A 5,459-nucleotide genomic window follows, 5' to 3' on the forward strand; every position below is an offset into this window, starting at 1 on the left:
GCATATCAAGGTTTTAGAACCTTTGTTTTTTTTAATAATCAAAGTGTCGGCCAACTAATTTTTTTCTTTCCAATTGGGATTCACCGTTTGGTCTTATTTTTATTGTGTTTGTTATTAATCTTATTGATAAAATGGAAACTTTGCATAAATACAATTAACAAACTAACCACTATTTTCATAAAATATAAAAATGAGTTGCGTTGGCGCATGTTCGTAAAAAAAATCCTAATACATTTTTGAAATTGCAAACTCCATTAAGCATCGAACCTATTTTTATGATAAAAACAAATTTGAAATTTCGAAGTTAATTCTTAGTTTTGGACTATTTATTTGTTCTGTTTCTATATAAGTGGAAGGTAATGTATATGCTTTAAAAATCATATTTTCCATGTATAAGTGGTTATCAAAACAAGAGTTGCCAAAACAAGAAGAAATTGTTTGAAGTAGCTTCAATAAAGATTGTACAAGACATAACAAGATTTCTTGGTTCGATGGCAACTCTGATGAAAGTGTTTTGGAAACTAATCTTTCACACGAGTTGCTATTGTTGAAAAACATAATTATTATCAAACAATATTTTTTTCATAGGGAAATTGTTGTAACATATACATGTTCATTTCGAACGGTGATATGCACATATTGATATCAATAAATATGATAATTTTCATGAGTTATTTAAAATATTTTTAAATTTGTTTCGTATAAATTTAGATGTGCCCATGTTAAATAATATATTTGCAAATAGCACACCGTCGTTACATGTAACCATCATATATTAATTAATTTAATCAACTGGAATCTTATTTAACAACAAAATCAAGTTACGAACAATGAAAATATTTACTAAATACCTACAACTTTGTCCAAAATTTAGGAATGAATATCTACCTCTTTGGTGAAAGGTCGATAACAGCTCGCGTGCAAGATAAAACGAAGAAGTAGACAAACATTGTGGATGTTTGTAACAAATAAGCTTTGTTATCAACATCTTCTGATCTAAACAGTAGGAAACGACTCAACATTCGGTCAATGAATAACAAAGACCTTTCACCGAAGAGCTTATCATCTAGCGGTATCAGAAGTTGATGGATAGATGTCCCTCAACCCAAAAGTCGAGGGTTCAAGTTCGTTGGGACTAAAGGTATAGATTTAGGGATAAAGTGATAGTTGTGTATGTATGCCTTTCTAAAATATATATAAAAAAAAATATAAACACCTTTCATCATATATTCTTCTAGTTGTTGTAACGTCGTACCAGCACCAACGTTAGTTAAGGGATAATGGTGGATGTCGCTCAGGTTGAGGGTGACAACAAAGACCACTAAGGATTTCATGTAGTAGACATGAATAAATCCGTAGTGGTCTTCACTCCTCTTGGGTTGATGGTAACCGAAACACAAACAACCTAATAATTTTTATGAACACAAAATTCAAAAACATTATAAATTTCAGTAAAGAAAAAAGGTATATCGTCCATTCGTTTAGAACTCATTTCTGATTTCTTATGAGTTTTGATCTCGTTTTTGTTTATAGCAATCGTTTTATGAGTAGTATAGTGTCCTAAAAAAGTGTGTGTGTATATATATATATATATATATATATATATATATATATATATATATATATATATATATACTAGGTCAAAAATATGGTTTATACTTTGCTTTTCTAAGCATTTATTGTTTTTATTATTTGGGCCAAAAATAGTATAGGATTAATTGTAGCTTGGACCGAGCATTGGATTATTTGTATTTTGGGCTTGGCCTTAGGTCCATATATATATATATATATATATATATATATATATATATATATATATATATATATATATATATATATATATATATATATATATATATATATATATATATATATATATATAGGGTGAGGAGTGCATGTGAAGAATGAACACTAAAGGAGCTTAAGTGTGTGCATTTAAAGGTGTTCTAGAGAGAGAAACTAGAGAGAAGAACAAGTGTGCTTTAGTGTGTGTGAATCTCATGTAAAGGATCATCATTCTATTCATTAATACATTGAGATTCATATTATTCTTCTTCTCCTTCTCTTCTATTTGATCTGACATCATCCGTTTGATTGGGATTCCGCACCATCAAACGGATCTGATTGATACACAAGCATATTGGGGACTTACAATTGGTATCAGAGCTTGGATTGTATCAGTCAATTTTGTCAGATCTGGAGCTTATTTGATCTTATTTTTGAAGAACTCATTGTTTTAAAAACTATGCCCTTTGACTAAAAACTCAAAAGTCAACCTCAAAAGTCAAATTTAAAAAGTCAAACTCAAAAGTCAAACCGAAAAGCTAAATTTGAAATTTTAAAAGTCAAACGAGAAAGTCAAAGTTTATAGTCAAAGGTCAAACTTTAAAAGTCAAAGTCAAAATTTTAAGTAAAAAATCAAAAATAAAATTCAAAATTTAAAAACTAAAATTTTTGGTTGAAAAAGGAATTTAAAATTAAAAGAAAATCAATTTTGGGCTGAATTTGACAAAAATGCGAAAGTAGGTGCGAATGGCAATGTATTTGAATTAAAATCGGAAGTGATGAACCAAGGAGGAGCTTAGAGGAGTTGGTAAGACGCGTGTTTGATCAACCAGAGGTCCCGGGTTCGATCCCCGGCAACCCCCAAATTCGTTTCCCTTTTTATTGAAGCGCTGATGCGAGGCTGCTGCTTGCGAGGACGGGGCGCGTGTGCGAAGCTGCTGTGCGAGGCGAAGACCTGATGTGAGGATGCTGCTCACCGAGCCGTCCTTCAAGCCGTTCACCGAGCCGCTACCGAATTCCAAGCCGAGGCCGCAAACTCCGGCGACCGTAAACACGTTTACGGCCGTAAACTCCGGACCGTAAACCTCGGAAATGTTGAGACAAAAGTTCAATATGTTCAACTACATTCCAGGAGAGACTCTTGAGGCTCAGCTGCAGCGGTTCACAACTCTCACCACTGACATGAATATAGCTGGGATCTTCTTGACCAAATCTGAGATAAACAAAAAGCTATTGAATTCACTTCCAAAATCGTGGGATATGAACGTGGCTGTCATCAAGAAGACAAAAGATCTCAATCGTCTTAGTCTTGCTGATATAATTGAAGAACTTGACGCTTTGAATTGTCGAAAAACAATGAGTTCCGCAAACATCCCGGTCAATGAAGTTTCACGTTCTCAATCATGTGAAGTTTCATGTACACTATCTAGTGAAGATACGATTAAATTTCTTCGGGAACAAATTGATTTATTAAAAAGAGAAGTTGAGGACCTGAGATATGAAGGATATCAACTCAGGAAAGGACAGAAACCCCTGAAGGCTGAATTAGAAACAAAAATAAAGGACTTTAAGAGAATTCAGCAAGACTACAGTGAAAAATGTGAACATTATGATTATATCAAGAGACAGAATGCTGAGTTAATTACTGAGCTTGATACATTAAAAGGGCAATTTGAAACTGCAAATTTTGATTTTAAAAAGTTTGATGTATCAAGCGAAGTAGTTGCCAACATGATAGACCATTGCATGCAATTTAAACATAATCAATCAAAGGGTTTAGGATACGATAATGTACCTTCTCCTTTTAATCATACATATCAGTATCAACCTTTGTCTAAAGAGGAGATTACCAACGAACCATTCATGGTTTATGGCAAGCCATCTGGTTTTGTTTCAGGAGGATTTATTAATGTTGAAAATGCTAACGTTTCTACTTCCCCTGCAGATCAATCCTTAAATCAATCCAAGCAAGCAGCTGAAGAGAGTGTGTCTGATAGTAAAGTAGCAGAAGATGAGAACAAGGAGAAAACCATTGAACAAACCAACATCTCCTTGAGCTCTGAATCTGTTGCTTCGAACTCAGTTGCTTCTGATCAACCTGTTGTTGAGAAGTACAGGCCACCAAATCAAGTTAAACAGAATGCATGTTGCAACTGTGCGTGTGGGAAAAGCAAGAGACAAGGCAAAGATACGCCACCAGGGGCAGGAAGAAACAACTTCACAGTGAAGAAAAAGACATGTTTTCACTGTGGAACACCTGGTCACATTGCCCGAAACTGTCCTAATCGCGCATATGTTCCGTACTATGCACAAGGCTGGCAGAACGCGCCAAGAGGGAGATACTTCAAAAGAAACCCCTCAAGGTCACGTTCAGACCATGGTGACTGGAACGCGCAGAAGGCCAAGAATCAAACCTACAAGGCCAAGAATCCAACTCCCAAGGGCAAGAAGGGAATGCCGACCAAGAAGCCAAATCAAAGAGATGCTCCCGTGAAGCCAAAATCAAAGTCATCTCAAAGGCCGACATCAAGATCAAAAGCAAGCACTGAGCCACCCATCAGATCGAAAAAGAAATGGGTTAAACCCAACTACAAATGGGTTCCAAAGGCTCACTCTCCCAAATCTTCTAACGATTCTAATATCTCTACATCTTCTGTTTTTGATAAGCAGGACATGTCATGGGAGAGAGTACTATGCAAGGATGACAAAGGTCGACCCAGTTTCAAAATGGACTGGGTTCCAAAGACCAACTGATCCCGCTCTGTGTCGGAGCAGCTATGGAGGCATATCTTCAGACTTTGGTTTGTTGGTAGTGGCTGTTCCAGGCACATGATAGGGGACATCTCTCAACTGTACAACACTCAGAACATTATTTGAGAGTATGTGTCCTTTGCGGGAAGGGAAGAAAGGAAGGGATCACTCATGGGGTTAGTGCTTAATGACATGAAGAATTTTCGGATCTGTTCTGAGATTACGCGTGCTGTTCTCAGACCTTCTGGATGCAAATTCAATCGGTGACTTACGGTTTGAGTTTTTCTTCTCTATACTCCTGAGTTTTTCTTAAGTTGATTCGCTTTAAAGACTAATATTTGTTTTAGGATAGTTTAAATTTGCGCATTTACTTTCGTTTCTCTCCTATGCACAAATTTAGGGGGGAGAAATAAAAACTAAACAAAAAAATTGAAAATCTCAAAAATCCAAAAACATTAGAAAATCAGAAAATCCAAAAATATGGTGTTAATGAAATGTGCTTGAGGGAGATGTTTTGGGAAGTGATATTATCAAGTGATAACAGGCAATCTGAGTCTGCGTAACGTACCCAAAGTTGAAGGGTCTATGCTCTGGGTTTGATGCGTTGGTAGGCACGAAAGATTCTAAATGGACATGACTAGGCAGAGTTGAACTTAAGGAATTCATAGACTTGACAAATCTTGACCTAGTTAGATCCGTTTAGCCTGAAAATACGACGCCTGGATAGGTTGAGCAGGGAGATATATATGGGAATCTATTGGTCACATTAAAGAACCTGTACTTGGAACCGTGGATTAACTTTTCCTCGATGTGCGGATTCTGTCCTTAATTCCGGTATTGGTGGGGTGACTGGTGAATTCCGATGAATTAGGTCTATAGAAAATTGTTTTCTTTCTCTATCTGTCTGTTAGTCATATGTTACC

The sequence above is a fragment of the Lactuca virosa genome, chromosome 6 (assembly GCF_052849685.1).
Source record: "Lactuca virosa cultivar CGN04683 chromosome 6, Lactuca_virosa_CGN04683_v6, whole genome shotgun sequence".
Classification (NCBI taxonomy): Eukaryota; Viridiplantae; Streptophyta; class Magnoliopsida; order Asterales; family Asteraceae; genus Lactuca; species Lactuca virosa.